This window comes from Triturus cristatus, chromosome 11 (assembly GCF_964204655.1).
Source record: "Triturus cristatus chromosome 11, aTriCri1.1, whole genome shotgun sequence".
Lineage (NCBI taxonomy): Eukaryota > Metazoa > Chordata > Amphibia > Caudata > Salamandridae > Triturus > Triturus cristatus.
In genome coordinates this window covers 956,497,779-956,517,121 of record NC_140594.1, presented here as the reverse complement: position 1 = coordinate 956,517,121, position 19,343 = coordinate 956,497,779, and the positions used below count along the sequence as shown (strand labels likewise).

The 19,343-nt window shown below is 42.0% G+C and overlaps 1 pseudogene; it reads left to right on the top strand.

The window, feature by feature from the left end:
* Positions 1-19,343, top strand: part of LOC146785742 (uncharacterized) — a 53,569-nt pseudogene that overhangs the window by 21,677 nt on the left and 12,549 nt on the right.

The following is a 19,343-nucleotide window of genomic DNA, read 5'->3' as shown; positions in this document are numbered from 1 at the left end:
TGTGTTTTGCCATGGTGAAGAGGGGGGGTTCTGGCACTGGCCACCCTTGTCTACATGCACGCAGTCTACCTGCTGACGAGCAGACATTCACACACGCAACATGGCTGATTAGCTCTCCCTGTGTCTCGCTCCCTCTGTGTCCCCCTCTCCCTCCCTCCGTGTGTCAGCCTCCTCCCTCTGTCCGTCTCCCTCCCTCTCTGTCCCCCTCTCCCTCCATCTCTGTCCCCCTCTCCCTCCCTCTCTGTCGCCTTCTCCCTCCCTCTGTGTCCCCCTCTCCTTCCCTCCGTGTGTCAGCCTCCTCCCTCTGTCCGTCTCCCTCCCTCTCTGTCCCCCTCTCCCTCCATCTCTGTCCCCCTCTCCCTCCCTCTCTGTCGCCTTCTCCCTCCCTCTGTGTCCCCCTCTCCCTCCCTCCGTGTGTCAGCCTCCTCCCTCTGTCCGTCGCCCTCCCTCTCTGTCCCCCTCTCCCTCCATCTCTGTCCCTCTCTCCCTCCCTCTCTGTCGCCTTCTCCCTCCCTCTGTGTCCCCCTCTCCCTCCCTCCGTGTGTCAGCCTCCTCCCTCTGTCCGTCTCCCTCCCTCTCTGTCCCCCTCTCCCTCCCTCTCTGTCCCCCTCTCCCTCCCCCTCTGTCCCCCTCTCCCTCCATCTCTGTCCCCCTCTCCCTCCCTCTCTGTCCCCCTCTCCCTCCCTCTCTGTCCCCCTCTCCCTCCCTCCGTGTGTCACCCTCTGTCACCTCGGCCCAGCTTCCTGGGCACACACTGTTAGCAGATCTTTGAGTGGCCCTTGGCTTGTTGATGTGAGTTTGTTTCTGATCTCCAGGCACCCATTGGGTGTGATGTGTGTCTGTGCGCTGCTGCTGTGGTGGTGTGTGCTGCCACTCTTTCACAATGTTGGTTGTTCATTAGCTGCTGTCATGTGCAAAACAGTGCCTTCACCCCCATGTGTTGATGCAAGGCGTCCGCCATTTGCTGGCAAGTCATTCCTGTGTTGGGACACACTGTTTGTCTGGCTGTGACCTAGGCCATATGGGTAGAGTGAATTGTTGTCTGCTTCTGAGTTGCACTATGTGCTTTTTTGGGCCCAGCCTCCCGCCATCCGGGTTACCGTGTCATGTGTTGTTGTCTTCTGTGGCCTGTGACTTGACATTGTCCAGCTGGGTGCATGGGGCATGGTGGCAGCAGTGGCATGTGCGTGCTCATGGAGTGTGGTTGAGTCATGCGATGGCTTGTGGTGGTTGCGTGCCTGTTAGTGATGTTGGTTGTGGATGCCGTTCCCCCCCATGTGAGGTGCGTTGTTTGTGTACTCACCCGGGTCTCGGAGTCCTTCTAATCCTTCGACTGCCTCCACCGGCAGTATGGCCATCACCTCTCCTCCCAGGGATGGTAGTGTACGGGTCTGCGGGAGGGCCCTCCTCCGGTGGCGTTGGCCTGGTCGTGTTCATCCTGCCTCTTGGCTCGGACCCTCCTCCGCAGATCGTACCACCTGTTCTGGCATTCCTGCCTGGTCCGTCTGGTGTCCGCAACAGCATTCACAGCATCGACGATGGTCTGCCACATGGCTGTTTTTGCTGCCTGGCTGGTGTTTCTGACCAATGTTCCAAAGATCTGTGGCTCGACTCTGAGGATTTGATCAACAAGAACCTCCAACTCTCGGTTACTGAACTTTGGATTCTTGGTAGTGGGCATGATGAGGGGTGTGGATGGTGGGGGGGGTGTGGATGGTGGGGGTGGTGTGGATGGTGGGGGTGGTGTGTGGATGGTTGTGGGTGTGTGGGTGTGGTTGTGCAGGTGCGTGTGTGTGTGAATGTGATGAGGGTGTGTTTGTGAAGGTGGTTGTGTGAAGGTGTGCAAGTGTAAGGTGTAGTAAAGGTTGAGGTCTGGTGCTGTGGGTTGTCTGTGGGGTCTGGCAGCAGTGGGTCTGTTGCAAAGGCTCATGGTTTGTGTGTGTGGGCCCTTTTTATTGGTCCATTGGTGGGTGTGGCTGTGTTTGAATTGTGGGTGGGTTGGTTATAAGGAGTGGTGGTGTATTGGGCCTCTGTTTGTTTTTGGCAGTTGCAGGTCAGTGAAGGTGTTGTTTTGGTGTTTTTTGGCCATGTTTAGTGGCTTTGTGCCATTCGAATGGTGTATTGTTGTGTTGTTTTGTTTTGTCCTGGTTGTGTCCGTGCGTTTTGAGCGTGTGTACGGTGTGTACATGGGCCATTTGGTTGTACGGTGCTGTCCTTGTGTGTGGCTTGGTACGACTCGTAGATGCGGTTGTGATGTTGGGGCCTTGGGTGTGCTCCGTAGTTAGGAGGTTGTGTTGGGGGTAGGACTCGAACGTACTGGGATGTACATACACGGTGGTTCGACACGTACAGGGGTGGGGGTAGGACTCGAACGTACTGTGTACACGGTGGTATGACACGTACAGGGGTGGGGGTAGGACTCGAACGTACTGGGGTGGGGGTACACGGTGGTAGGACACATACAGGGGTGGGGGTACGACTGGAACATACTGGGGTGGGGGTACACGGTGGGACGACACGTACAGGGGTGGGGGTAGGACTCGAACATACTGGGATGTACATACACGGTGGTTCGACACGTACAGGGGTGGGGGTAGGACTCGAACGTACTGGGTACATGGTGGTACGACACGTACAGGGGTGGGGGTAGGACTCGAACGTACTGGGGTGGGGGTACACGGTGGTAGGACACGTACAGGGGTGGGGGTACGACTGGAACGTACTGGGGTGGTGGTACACGGTGGTAGGACACGTACAGGGGTGGGGGTACGACTGGAACGTACTGGGGTGGGGGTACACGGTGGGACGACACGTACAGGGGTGGGGGTACGACTGGAACGTACTGGGGTGGGGGTACATGGGGGTAGGACACGTACAGGGGTGGGGGTACGACTGGAACGTACTGGGGTGGGGGTACACGGTGGGACGACACGTACAGGGGTGGGGGTACGACTGGAACGTACTGGGGTGGGGGTACACGGGGGTAGGACACGTACAGGGGTGGGGGTACGACTGGAACATACTGGGGTGGGGGTACACGGGGGTAGGACACGTACAGGGGTGGGGGTAGGACTCGAACGTACTGGGGTGTACATGGACAGTGGTATGACACATACAGGGGTGGGGGTAGGACTCGAACGTACTGGGGTGGGGGTACACGGTGGGACGACACGTACAGGGGTGGGGGTACGACTCGAACGTACTGGGGTGGGGGTACACGGTGGTACGACACGTACTGGGGTGGGGGTACGACTGGAACGTACTGGGGTGTAGGTACACGGGGGGTATGACACGTACTGGGGTGGGGGTGGGGCTCGAACGTACTGGGGTGTAGGTACACGGTGGTACGACACGTACTGGGGTGGGGGTACGACTGGAACGTACTGGGGTGTAGGTACACGGGGGTATGACACGTACTGGGGTGGGGGTGGGGCTCGAACGTACTGGGGTGTAGGTACACGGTGGTAAGACACGTACTGGGGTGGGGGTACGACTGGAACGTACTGGGGTGTAGGTACACGGGGGTATGACACGTACTGGGGTGGGGGTGGGGCTCGAACGTACTGGGGTGTACATAGAGGGTGGTACGACACGTACTGGGGTGGGGTTACGACTGGAACGTACTGGGGTGTAGGTACACGGGGGGTATGACACGTACTGGGGTGGGGGTGGGGCTCGAACGTACTGGGGTGTACATAGACGGTGGTACGACACGTACTGGGGTGGGGGTACGACTTGAACGTACTGGGGTGTACCTAGACGGGTGGGGGTATACATACACGGGGGGTACGTGTCGGACGTACGGGGGCTGGGGGGAGTGTTGGGCGCGTATGCGGGCACATGTCTCCATGGTTGCTATAGGAGTTCGGTGCGGACGGTGTTTTTTCCATACGGTTGTACGCTCGGACGCACGGGATGGATCGTGATTCCTCGGTCGGACTTGGCTTTTCACGTTTGTAAGGTAAATCGTCCGAGGACGTGTCGGACACATTTTCCGACCCGAGGACGTGTGGGGAATGATTCCCAGTGCGGTTCGCATGGACTTTTTACCATGCGAATCGTGATTGCCAGTTCGTACGGCACTTGTACGATTCGTACGGTAAAAAGACCCGATACGAGTCGTACGGGGACATTTTTTACCGGATCGTGATCGGCACCTAAGTCTAAATTTAGACTTCAGGTCTAAACTTAGGTTTGTGGTCTAAACTTGGGTTTCTGGTGTAAAGTTGGACTTTAGGTCTAAACTTGGACTTTAAGTCTAAACTTAGACTTCAGGTCTAAACTTAGGTGTCTGGTGTAAAGTTAACCTTCGGGTATAAATTTAGGCTTAAGGTATAAACTCAGACTTCAGGGTCTAAGCTTAGCTGTTTGGTCTAACTTTACCTTTATGAATTGGGCCCGGTGTGGGTTTCTGTGTGTGTGTGTGTGTGTGTGTTCTCAAGATAAGAAGGGCTAATCTAAAAACACTAGAATCTAATACTAATTCTCTTAAAAGTAATGCTTCGAGCACACATATGATATTAAAAATGTGAGCTACTATGTATTGGGTTCTAGACGGATTACTTTAATGAAACCCACCATTGATCCTTTTCACAGTAAGTTTGGAACTTTTAAAAGCCTTTTTCCAACAGTGATTTGTTGATGTCTATAATCATTTGGATTTAAATGTTATTTTATTATACATTTATGTTTAGGCTATGTATCCTTCAGAGAAGAGGTGTGAATACTTCAATTCTTTAGGAGAAATCGATACACAGATCCAACACTGCAGAGATGTTACAAGGTAGTGTTTGATGAAAGTGCATTATAACTATTACAAAGCGATGCATACTTGTGGTTGAATAGTGTATTTATTTTTTAATGTTGATTGTTTTATTCTATTTGTAAATTAAATGTAGTCTATTACAAAATAAAGTAAATGATCAGATCACATACTATCTGTTCTGTGTGCTGAATAGCAATCCTCATATATATTGCATGTGCTTATTATTTAAAATGCTGACAAACATAACATTGTACCTTTTTTATTGAGTCAATATAATTGTGCGAAGTTGAATAAGTAAGAAGTTCAATATTTAAAATGTACTGGGCTGCGCACTCTAATTTATTTTAGTATCAACAATATTTGTGTGATGCTTTCATGTTTTCTAGCAACATGCTAACGAAATATAAGTACATTTTATGCTGAACTTAGTTGTCTGCCAGTAAAAACACATAGTGCCTGAATTCGTGTGTGGAGTCAGGTTGGTGGTGGAAATTAACTCCACCACCCAGGCCACACTATTGACTGCCATATTTATAGAATTTCTCTGCCCCGATTTAGATCTTAGCGCCTTCACAAGAGCCACTGTTATGATTGCTTCTTTAAAGGCACATATGTTTCTGCATGGCCCCCATATATCTGATAGCCACTCAGCACACATTTTAGTTTTTTATAAAAACCTCAAAAGCAGGAGTTTGTTTAATAAAAAAAGAATCACCGGGACTACTTTACATTTTTCTATTCGTATGTGTTGATTATTTTTTGTTTCTGTTTGGGAAGACTAGAGTTTTCAATTTCTGTAAATAGGGCAAACTATCTGATGCACTTACACTGACAGCCCCAGAATCAGAAATAGACTCCAAATAGAGTAAGTGGACAGTCATTTTGGATTACAGGATACACTGCTACATTTGTGGTAGAGTACATTTTAGATGAAACTCCTAATCTAAACCATAATCTGTCCTTCAAAATTAACCATACATACTTGCTGAGAATTTCAAGAAATGCAATACAAATATTTAAAGAAATTCAAGTCACTGCATACAGCCGCGGCCCGTGGGGCGGTAAGGCGGAGCGGGGGGTTCTAAAAAATGGAATATGGATAATTGCAGGTAAGTAAACAATTAAATAAATAAAACGAATTTCGTAGCGCACGCTGCATCGCATTTTGCGGAGGATCTTCGCCCTCCGCCTGGGACGACTCCTGGTGGCCCCCTGCCTTGGGAAGCGCACCCAAACCGACAGACCACGCACGCAACCTGGGCTTCATCCTGGACTCCTCCCTCTCCATGACCAGACAAGTCAGCGCCGTCTCCTCGTCATGCTTCAACATCCTCCGCATGCTACGTAAGATCTTCCGGTGGATCCCCACCGAAACCAGGAAGACGGTCACCCAGGCCCTCGTCACCAGCCATCTGGTCTACGGCAACTCCCTCTATGCCGGAACCACAGCAAAACTTCAGAAGAGACTCCAACGCATCCAGAACGCCTCGGCACGCCTCATCCTGGACATCCCCCGACACAGCCACATCTCCGAACACCTGAGAGACCTGCACTGGCTCCCCGTCAGCAAGAGAATCACGTTCCGACTCCTCACCCACGCACACAAAGCTCTCCACAACCAAGGCCCAAGATACCTCAACGACCGCCTGACCTTCTACGCTCCCACCCGCCAGCTACGATCGACCAACCACGCCCTCGCCGCCGTCCCCCGCATCTGAAGAGTCACAACGGGAGGAAGATCCTTCTCCTACCTGGCTGCCAAGACGTGGAACTCCCTCCCCATCCACCTCCGCCTGACCCAAGATCACCTCTCCTTCAGGAAGCAACTCAAGACCTGGCTGTTCGAGCGGTAGCGGACCCCCTTCCCCCAGCACCTTGAGACCCTAAGGGTGAGTAGCGCGCTATACAAAAGCTCTGAGTGATTGATTGATTAATTGTTTACTTACCTGCAATTATCCATATTCCATTTTTTAGAACCCCCCACCCTGCCCCTCCCCCGCCCCGCCTTACCGCCCCACGGAACTCCCTCCACAGGCCGCGGCTGACTGCATATGACATGTATGTGGCATACACATTTATATTCTAAATGTGGCGATCTTACACTTGCTTTAATGTTACTTTTTTGTGGAATTTCCAGAAAGTTTATAACATAATCTAAAATGTTCTGCTGTTTCCACATAGATGTTTTTTAATCAATGCTTGAAATGATTACATCTTGAAATGGCAGGGCCCACTTTCATTTGTATGAAATATGCATGTCCTCACAAGTGATAACTTGATTGGTGCAACAGTTGCTTCCTGCATTTTTTCTACATTTGATTATTAGGTTTAGAAGAATGCTCATTTATGAGTTCGGAAGTTTTATCAATTATTTTTATTTTTATTTGCTCTTTGTATAATGGAAACATATCTGTGAATAGTCTAACTATCAAATTTGTTCCAAAATATGAACATTGTTTTAAGAAGGAGAGCAAAGAAAACTTTGCTGTGAAAGTGTCTTCTTCTTTATCAGCTCTTTGCTGCACAACTGCCTTATCTAGAATTCGTCTGCTTATTGAAAAGCCATATCAGCGCCCAATTTTTTTATAAAACATTTTTAAAATTAGCTCCGCCAAAATGGTAGAAGATCAACTGACTAGTAGTGTGATTTTAGCCGATAAATACTGTCAATTAAAGTGTTTCTTCTTAACAACACATTGTGTATTTTTACACTGCATATTTGTGCATCAGTGTGTGTTTCCATGCATGTACCACCGTGAATATTCCTTGTATTGGTCTGTTTTACAACTGCTCCACATGTCTTATTAGGCAGGATGTGGAAATTAAAAGTGCTGGCATAACTTAAAATGCAGGGTTTAATCTCATTAAAAAAATTGTGATGGTGACCTTTGTGGAAGATTTAAACACATTATTATACCCTGGTACAAAAATGAGTAAAATATGAAACACAAGGAAAGGTTTTTATAAAAGGCTTCTTGCTGCATTGTGAATATAAAGAAAAGCATGGTAAGAAATATATTGTTTTTGCTTACACTTTTGTTTATTGTTTGAAAGGGCATTCTTGAGAAGAAAAGGTTTAAATATCTCCAGGTGGACTTGTTCCACTATTGATCATCCAAAGCAGGCTGACAGCATTTCCTGTGGTGTTTTCGTGTGCAAGATATTAAATGATTATCGACTCATTATAACTACAATGACATACATTCATTGTGAGCTAGTCAGTATTAGTTCAAATATATAGTTGCACCCGATTCTAATCCTTTAGATGCTTGAAACATTATGACGCATACATTTTATTGTGTTCTTATTAGCTGAGAGCTCCACTGAAACCTTTTTAAAATCATTGTGACATTTTGGTGCCGATTCCGATCCTGGAAAAACCGGGTACGAACCGTCGGTCGGAGCGTTTTCTCCGTCCGACTCGTACCCGGGAAAAAAACATTACAAACATGGAAGTACGATTCGCACGGAAACACCATTTCCGTACGAATCGTAAAAAACACAGACCGACGAAAATATACATACGACTGTGATCCGGGAATGCTTCGACGTGACGTCGGGACGCTTTCAGGCAGCGTTTCACGACCCAGGAAGTACGAATCGAACCGACAGCAGTCCGGACGGCAATATTTTTACGGCACCCAAAAAGTGCCGGAAAAGCTACGCGCTGGGGGTACGCACCGTACATACACGGGTGGGGGTACGACTCGTACGTACATGGGTGTACATACAGGGGGGGGTACGACTCGGTCGTACACGGGTGTACATACACGGGGGGTACGACTCGTACGTACACGGGTGTACATACACGGGGGGGTACGACTCATACGTACACGGGTGTACATACACGGGGGGGGTACAACTCGTACGTACACGGGTGTACATACAGGGGGGTACGACTCGTACGTACACGGGTGTACATACACGGGGGTACGACTCATACGGACACGGGTGTACATACAGGGGGGGTACGACTCGTACGTACACGGGTGTACATACAGGAGGGGGGTATGGCTCGTACGTACACAGGTGTACATACAGGGGGGGGTACGACTCGTACGTACACGGGTGTACGACTCGTACGTACACGGGTGTACATACACGGGGGGTACGGCGTGTACTCAAGGGGGCTGGGGGGGTACAGCGTGTACTCACAGGGGCTGGGGGGGTGTTCGGCGCATACTCACAGGGGCTGGGGGGGTACAGCGTGTACTCACGGGGGCTGGGGGGTGTTTGGCACGTATGCAGGCACATGTCTCCATGGTTGCTATGGGAGTTCGGTCCGTACGGTGCATTTTCCATACGGTTGGAACATCGGACGCACGGGATGGATCGTACTTGCGTGCTCGGACTTCACTTTTCACATTTGTACGTAAAATCGTCCGGGGATGTGTCGGACACTTTTTCCGACCCGAGGACGTGTGGGGAAATTTTCCAAATGCGATTCGTATGGAATTTTTCCCATACGAATCGTACTTGGCAGTTTGTACGCTACTTGTACGATTCGTACGGTAAAAAGACCGGATACGAGTCGTACGGGGAAAATTTTTCCAGGATCGGAATCGGCATCTTTATGTTATTTGTACAGATTAACGTTGAAATAGATATTCTTTTTCTACTGCATCATGAACTTTCAAACGCCAAGGAAGAGGATGCATTATGCATCACTGCCGAAAACAATATATAATTTAGTTATTAGCTTTTTTAAAACGAATGATGAGTCACAAAGAGATCTAAAATCTGTCATTTTAAAGAAGAGTAGGATAACAGTAAATAGGCGCATGCATTTGCAATGGTCCTCAGCAGTATATAAGATTCATGGGTACAGTAGAAGATTACAGGGTTATAAATCACTGGCATTCAGTTCCTTTATGTCGTTATGTTTGTGTAGTACTTCCCATTATGTAAGCAATCCATGAATGTCTCTGTCCCTCCTGGCATTTAAGCAGAGCAATAACGGAAGACAAGTTTTGTATGCAAAAAGTTACACTTACATTTGCTAGTGCTGCACCTGAGTATTATCCCACAAGTATATATTTATATGCATTTATACCAAATTACATCTTACTGCCAAAAAAGCAAGGTACCTGGAAGAGTTGAACAGAAATGTAAACAAATAACTTCAACTTATGATAGCTTTTTAGCATGATTGTAAATTCTCAAACATTCTGTTGATACGAAAACAGACAACACACACCATTTAAATGTGATGAATATTAAGGGTTCTACAGTTGTCCCACTGTAGACCATCAATCACCTCATATTTCCAGCTGAGATTTTAAATGAGGACAAATACTGGGAAATGAAGATGGCCTGTTATTTAAAGTTCATAACTACTGTTTTCATAACCTTTGAGCCCACCGTATGACTGGGTATGACGTACACCCACTGAGTATTCTGTTTAGCATACATGCTTTTGAGAGATTCTGCAAGGTTTCGTAGGCAGACTGTTAAAATATATCCTAGTGTTAAATATATTTGCTCGAATTGTAAATTTTGGTAAAAACATAAGTACAAATTTGTTACAATGATCTATCCTGATTTGTGTCTTGTTTATTTCCACATTAAATTAATAGTGATATTTTCTAGCATGACATGGTCTTTCCCCTAACAATCTCATTATGTACAGGTTGTTGTGCCTGTGCAAGACACCATACCATTGATATCAATGCCCAATATCTGACATTAGGGATATTTGTTACACCCCCATGATTGGTATTAGGAGAATAATGTAGTAGTAGCACAAACTAAGAAATGTATCTGCAATTAAGATTTGGTTTATATGGCTTCTTATAAAAACAGATACTCTCATTATGCAAAGTAAAATAATCTTGACATGGAATTTCTAGGTTACTATGCGTCTCCGATTGCTACAGCTTCAGAAGTCCCCTGATAAATAGGTAATACCTCAGAGTACAGTAATGAGTACAGTGATACACACACCTAGCACTTTTGGTACCATTATTGTTAGTATTTTGTCTGTTTACAGTATTTCCTTCTTTGCTGAATCTGCATAAATCTGTCGTTTATTACAAATACGTAGGAAGGCAAACAAATACCTTAAATTTTCCCCATTCTTTCTGGAGAAGTTGACGTAGAATGTAAGGACACTTACGAGAAATAGGAAGCAGTTCACTTCACTTGCTCTATCACTTCATCCCTGTAACGTGTCTACAGCCATTTTATTATGTAGCTTTTATGTCCCGTTTCTGTGCTGCTTGTTGTTTTGTTCAATATTTGTAAATTGAAATGCTAACATATTATTAAAGTAGTCCATATATACAAAATGTATTAAAAGTTATTTGTCATTATTTTAGTTTGCAGAATGCATTTTAAAAAAGGAACAACTTGTTTTCGAGACTAGCAGCAATGCAATCAATGTTTTTCGAAGGGAGATAGCAGAGACTTTAATTAATGAATCAGGTATTTAAGACCTTAATACATTTTTAAATACAGGATGAATTTATGTAAATACAAACTGACTTAAGGGGGAGAAATATGAAATAGGCTAAGATTTGTATTTTGCACTTCAGCAATTTGGCATAGTGCATTTGGTGTACATTTCTATTTTGTATACAGAGTCAAGTGAACTATCGGCGCAACCATCTCATAAAACAGGTGCAGCATGCACTCATTGACTGGTATTTATTGATGCTCATCTGTTCTGATTATGAATAGTTGGATTACAGAATAAATCCATACTTCCCTTGTCAGAGTAGAAAAATGTGCTTCTTTATCTGTGACTGCTTTTATTAAATGTGATTTAAAAGGGCAATTGAAATATCTTTTGATTAAAGTACTTAGAAATGGTTTATGTGTTGAATAAAATGTTATATACTAGGCGATCATTATTATTGTGAATAAGACAGGTGTACAATACAAACATTTTCAGTTTTGATTGGCTTCTATATAGTTGACATATACCTATGAGATTTAAAGCTAGTATCTAACACAACACTAATTACAATATGTAGACACATTTAACTACACTATCTTCCTGTAACCGGCCCCTGTATTCATTTAAATTTTTATTGTTTGATTAATTAAAATCTTACAATATATCGTGACAATAATTCCGATTTTAATGAATATATTATTGATAAAAGTCTGGTTTAAAAATTAATAAAAACAGACATTTAATAGATTAATCAAAATCTTCCTTGTAGTTAAATATAGCAACACTTAATAGTTCAGACTTCATAATACAAATTTACATGTTATATACATCCTATATTACATCTCAAAATAATTGGAAATTATTCTTGCTTGTCTGATTCCCTTCTTACTGTTAATAAAACTTTACAAAAGCTGAGTTCAGTGCTATGTCATCTGAATGTAGACATCCTATCAGTGCCTGTCTACAGGTCCATATTCCTTTGGAATTAAAATGCAACTGAAGTATAGATTTTCTTTCATCTTTAAGTTTGGGATAAATACACAGCAAATGAATAATGTTCTCTTCTCCCGTTTTGCATAAGTGACAGGGCATCAATTCCATTGATTGAAGTTAAGGTATTACGGGACATAAGCATGTGAAGACGCCAAAACGAGCTTTTATAAAAATATTTTTTTGCTTCAAAGACCAAGGAGTTTCTAAATATGTTTGGACTCTTGCTTTTGTATACCCATTCATTAATGACCATGCATGCATTCTTTTTGCAAGAGAATCTTTATCAATATACAGGAAACAACCTTAACAACGTGGTCAAAACAGTGCAATACATTCAGATCGCTGCTTTTACAAGGCAAGTCGTTACCACGACTTGCACTGGACGGCGCTCTAGACTCAGGAATAGTGTGATTTACTATTCCAACACCTTCCCTACTGTACGTAGGCTGGAGTTGGAATAGTAAATCATACCATTTCTAAGTCCAGCACCCTACAGCGCAAGTCGTAACGACTTGCGTTGTAAACACAGCGATGTAATGTACAGTGATCAAAATGATCGCGTGGTAACATCATACATCCGCAATATATAGTGATCGAGGTTTTGCTATTTCATTGTTCGATTTTTTTTAATGAATCTGTAGTTATTGGCATATCCCAGATCATGTATCCTGAACATTCATCTAAAGCAGCTTGTAAATACTTCCAGAATTGAAACTTCTGATTTGTTTTTATTTCCTGTCATAACCGATTGGACATTTGATTTACATTATCCATTTTAATTCTTTTCCATACTTTTATGAATTGGCCTTTTCGTGCAATTAGCTGTTTAATTAGCCTAAATTCCAATCTAATCTGTGCACACAATTCATTATATGGAAGACGAAGAAGTGATTTGCTGATTTTTGCCACAGCATTATTGATGATTATAGAGTCTTTTCCACACAGGGCTTCGCTTCTATATGTTAACATTGACACTTGTTTTGCTGCTATTACTTTTAATAGCGGTTGGTAAGTCAGCCCTCTTAGTGACTTCTGCAAGGCTCAAAAGGCTGTCAGTAGGGTGTTAACTATCCTTTGCATATCAACAATGTGGATAAAATGATCCTTTATCCTCGAATATTACTCCCAGATATTGGTATGATCTTACTAATGGCAAGTTTTGAAGGAACCATTTATGCTTATACTTTGACCATAGGTCTTTGTTAACCTCCATAATTTTTGTCTTGGTGTGGTTTATAACTATATCATTCACTTGGAAGTACCTTGATATCCTATTTATCAGGTGCTGTAGCCCAACCTGTGTTTGGCTAAATAGGAAAACATCATCTGCATATAACAGATTTTATATCTGAGTACTAGCTAATTTCGGTGTGTGGGCATTTACTTCATCCATTGCTTGTGTTAGGTCAGCTAGAAACAGATTAAAAAGCAATGGGGCCAAAACACACCCTTGGTTTAGGCCCATGGAAGTTGGAATTTTCTTCGATACATATGAGCCATCACCCATCCGAACTGTAGCCCAGGTCTTTGAATAGAGTAGTTGGATCGATATTAAGAGGGAAGATTGAATTCCTTGCTCTTTCATATTTTGCCAAAGTAGTTGCCTTTCTACACTATCGAAATCCGAATTTAAAGTCCACAAAACACAAATACAGTAGTTGTTTTTTTCCAATATTTTTATCCATTATTACTGATAGCACTAATATATTTGCTGTGGTTCATAATTCTTTGTATTAACCCTGTTTGATTTCGGTGGAATTATCTGTTTCTCCTTTGACCATGCAGATAATTTTGAAAGTAGGATTCCTGCAAATAATTTAGCATGAGAGTCTTGTAAGGTAATTATTCGATAATTGCCAGGCTGTACCCAGTCACATTTTCAAAACCTACCTGAACAATTAAGAAGGGGTGGGAGATGCATTGGACGGCAAAATCAACTTCAGTGCCCCAAAAGATGCATACTGGATGCTGCTGGAGCAGCAGCTAGAGCGGTTATAACCTGTATTACACTAAGCCATCACTCATGGTTTTGCTTCCTGTGCTTTAAAACAGAGTTTCAACAAGACGTCAGCATTCTACCCTTTGATGGAGAGCATCTCTCTGGCCCCCAGGTAAATGGGATTTTTGGTTGTTCCATAAGCAGGGATCTCATATCAACTACCTTCAGCTTCTTGCTCATCACCGAGTACTCGAAACCTTTTTCCTGAACATTACGGACAAGGTAATAATATTAAAAACAGGCAAAGTTACCCATATTTATTACTTATAGAAACAAGGCAGCACATTCACCACATCTGTCAGTACTGGCGCCGAAGATGTGGCATTAGGCAATTTACCAACAGGTCCATCTCCTAGTGAACAACAACTTTGCAAACCTTCTCAACAGGAAGCATCAACTAGTACATGAGTGGGCACTCTAACCAGAAGTCCTACTCCCACTTTCAACGTCAGAGGTTACAACAAATAGACTTATTAATCTCTCACATAAATGCAAAATGATAAAACTTCACCTCCATCTTTCCACTCGACAGTCCATGGGCAATGCTAGTTGGATGAACTGGTCAGGAATATTTGCTTATGCTTTTCCTTCGCTCCCACTTTTTCAGTACGTGGTAAGAAAGCTATGGAAAACATCCCCACCTTCATCCTGGTGGCAACCACGTATTCCAAACAGCCATGGTTCTAAACCCACCTCAAGATGTCCGTTACTCCCCATGAGAGGCTCCCCCAACAGAACGGACATTCTCACTCAGGAACAAGGCATGATCAGACATCCAGACCCCAAACAATTCAATCTAGCAATTTAGCATCTGAGGTCTTAAGAGTTTGGATACCTAAGTCTCCCAGAAGAATGTATGGACATCCTAAAAAAATATTTGCAGACCCACTGCAAGAGGCTGCTATTTTTGTTTGTTTAAATCTTTTTCTTGGCATTTTCTTATTTTTATAAAACATGAACAGTGTAGTGACACCATGCTTGACAACTTCAAAGTAATGCAGTTCGTGTTACAAACCATTACATTACCAGGTAAGCTAGCGAGCATATTACTGTAATAATAATTGGAGTATTGCCATTACACTACCCGTGGCAATGTGAAATAGACCTTACGGTATGACACTCATTAGGCATTCTAGACATGGTGCATTACATAAACAGACTGTGGACATGGTGTACAACATAATTAGGACAACATAACCAAAAGAGGGGTAGGGTAGTCGCCTGGGACCTGTTGCCATGTGTGTTGGAAAGGGGCAGCCCTGTAAGAGCCTAAGGGCAGTAGCTCCATGAAGTAGGCTCATATGTTAATGTGAATGGGGCCTAATCTATGCATGTGTACTTACAAGCGCTAAGCGCTGGGTACTAGTCTTGTTCGCCGTTTTGAGGTTCCCCAGTGGTAGTGGCCATGCCCTTGAGGTTCGACACCATAGCGTCGCAATGAGTCGCCAGAGGAAATGTACGCATGCCAAGTAGGTCCTTACGGTGCAGTGCCAACCCCTCCGCCCTACTACAATAGACTGCTGTGTAGAAAGGTGAAAAGGTTTGGCCACCACAATAATTCTGATTAATTGGACCCCCTTAAAACAGAGGCCTGAAACTATTTTGGTTATTTCCTTTGCTTTTTCAAAAAATCATAATTAGCACATGCTTCCAGAAGCCCACAAATTGGGGATATTGCCATATACATACAGTAGGGAACATTCCTCACCTTTTAGAAATCCAGTCCTGCAAGCCTTAATGGAAAGCCTTAAAAGGGTTATCCCACCCAGAGTTCTATTTTTTCACCTCCCATTCGAGCCACTACATTCCTGTGCTTTGAAGTTTCTCGCATGGAGAGTAGCTTCCCCACAGCTATAGCCTCACTAAGGCATATAAGGGACATCTAGGTTCTCACTACTAAGCATTACTGTGTGGGTACTCTCACTGATCAACAGGCTAAAGTTGGTCAAAGAGTATTGAGAACATTGTTTGAGACATTATATCATACAGTAACTAGCCAGTGGATTGGTCAGTACTGCTTTGTCTATTAAGAGCATATATATCTATAATATCACATGCTATAAATATAAAATGTTACTGGCCCTGACGCATCTGTTCATAGTTTGTATTGCTGTAGATGCACATGCACCCACCCTCCTCCTCAGTGTCAGTGTCTAGTACCACACCTCTGTAATACTCACATTTACTACTGTTGTACACTATTCTCATGGTCACCGAATTCTACAAAACCACCACTCTGTACTTACACTCACCAACAATGCCAAAAACAATCTAACATATCAGTGGTGCCCATGCACATTTCCAGCTAAAGGAGATGTCAAAGGGTACCTTTTTACTCAAATCAACTTCTTCTAATAAACAATCGTGCTTTGTTAGAGGATAACATAATTGGGTGGAGTTTGCAGAGCATGTGAATCCACATCTCCAAATTTATTTGACAGCATGATAAAATTATTTATAGTGGAAGTAATATATGCTCATTTTTGTGAAAACTAGACATTTATTAGAATGCATTTCAGTAGTGCAAAATGTCAAAGCCCTGTCAACCCCAGAACACACACATATGCTTCAAAATTCATCTAACCTTCATCCAGGGAAGTGCCATGAACAATAAACCATCTATTTAGAAATGTTATCAATTTCACCCTTAATTTTAAGGATGTGATTTAGAACAGCAATATTTTATAATAAGTAGAGAATAGCACACCCAGGTAGCTTTGCCGTATGAACTCTGACTACACCCTGGGTCAATAGCTGGTAAATAGACATAATATCGAAATTTTAATATCGAATAACAATAATATCGAAGTAAAAATATCGCGACAACATTAATATCGAAGTGTAGAATATCGATGTAAGTAATATCGTATTTTTTTTGTTTAGTAAAATATCGAAGTATGAAATATCGATGTAGTAATATCGTTTGTAGATAATATCGATTTATTGGTTTTGTTATAAATATCGAAATATAATATATATAATGTTTAAAATGTCTATTTAGTGTATATTGATTGAGTAAATTGTTTAATTATATGTAAAATTACTTTATTATTTTTTAAAATATAATTAATATTGATAAGTAATTTATTGTATGATATGTTTTAGGAGCGGGATGTTGGGTTATTAGGGGATAAGGGTGGGGAGTGTTTTAAAAATATTAGTGTAAAATCAGATAATAATTAAAAAAAAATATTAAATAATTATGATTTTTAAATTGTAATGAAATTTCGAAATAAAATATTTTTAATTTAGAAAATAATTTAGAAATTATATTTATATTTTAGGAGCGGGATGTTGGGTTATTAGGGGATAAGGGTGGGGGGTGTTTTAATAATGTTAGTGTAAAATCAGATAATGTAACATTTTTAAATTTTAAATAAATTAAAATTTCTAAATTTTAATGTAATTTCGATATTATATATTTGTAATTTTGAAAATAATGTAGAAAATATATTTTTGTTTTAGCAGCGGGAGGTTGGGTTATTAGGGGATAAGGGTGGGGAGTGTTTTAAAAATATTAGTGTAAAATCAGATAAGAATGTAAAAATATTTAATATTGAAGATTTAGAAATTTCTAAATTATATATTTTAAAATTAGAAATTTATAATGAAAGGTTTTTTGTAGGTTTATGGGTGGGATGTAGGTTTATTACTAGTGTATAAGGGTGGGGAGTGTATTTAAAATATTAATATAAATTCAGGTAATAAATTTATACAATTAAATATTAAATAATTAGAAATGTATACATTTGAATGTTATTTAGGAAAAAAAAATTACAATTAATTTAGAAATTATAATTTAGTTTCATGGTTGGGATGTTGGGGTATTAGGGTGTAAGCGTGTGGAGTGTATTTAAATTATTTTTTAAAAAATTAGAGATTAATTACTAAATTTTTTATAGGAAATAATTTAAATTTGTGAAAATGTAATGTAAAATCCTAATTATATACTTTTTATTTGAAATTGTAATTTTAATTTTAATTTTGAATTTATGGGTGGGATGTGGGGATATTAGGGGAGAAGGGAGGGGAGTCATTTTTAAAAATAATAGTATAAAAATAGATATTAAAAAAATTAAATGGATTAGTAAATATTGTGAATTTAAAAATTGTAAAGAACTATTATAATTAAATTATTGTATATTTGCAAGTTTTAGGGAAAAATATTGTATATGGAATTAGGATTAATATGGGATAGGGGTGGGTAGTGTTTTAAAGATATTATTGTTAAAATCAATTTTGTTAAAAATATATTTCATAGTTAATAAATTTATATATTTAATATTTTAAGTGATGTTATAACAAGCACCTTCTCTGACTTTGATCTTTCTGGAGTGGGAATATGAAATGTTATAGGGTTAGTGTTCAGCACCTTCCCTGACTTTATGTGAAATGGAGTGGGAATATTAAATTATGTAGGGTTAGTGTCCAGCACCTTCCCTGATTTTATGTTAACTGGAGTGGGAATAGTAAATTATATAGGGTTAGTGTCCACCACCTTTACTGACTTTATGTGAACTGGAGTGGGAATATAAAATTATATAGGGTTAGTGTCCAGCAGATTCTTTGACTTTAATGTAGCTGAATTGGGAATACTAAATAGTATAGGGTTAGTGTGCAGCACCTTCCCTGACTTTAACCTAATTGGAGTGGGAATAGTCAATTATATAGGGTTAGTGTCCAGCATATTTCCTGAGTTTAATGTAGATGTATTGGGAATAGTAAATTATATAGGGTTACTGTCCAGCACCGTCCTTGACTTTATGTTAAGTGGAGTGGGAATAGTAAGGGTTAGTGTCCAGCATCTTCCTTGAATTTATGTTAACTGGAGTGGGAATAGTAAGTTATATAGGGTTAGTGTCCACTACCTTCTCTGAGTTTATGTTAACTGGAGTGGGAATAGTAAATTATATAGGGTTAGTGTCCAGCATCTTCCCTGACTTTATGTTAACTGGAGTGGGAATAGTAAATTATATAGGGTTAGTGTTCAGCACATTTCCTGAATTTAATGTGGCTGTATTGGGAATAGTAAATTATATAGGGTTAGTGTCCAGCAGCTTCTCTGACTTTATGTTAATTGGAGTGGGAATAGTAAATTATATAGGGTTACTGTCCAGCACCTTCCCTGACTTTATGTTAACTGGAGTGGGAATAGTAAATTATATAGGGTTACTGTCCAGCATCTTCCC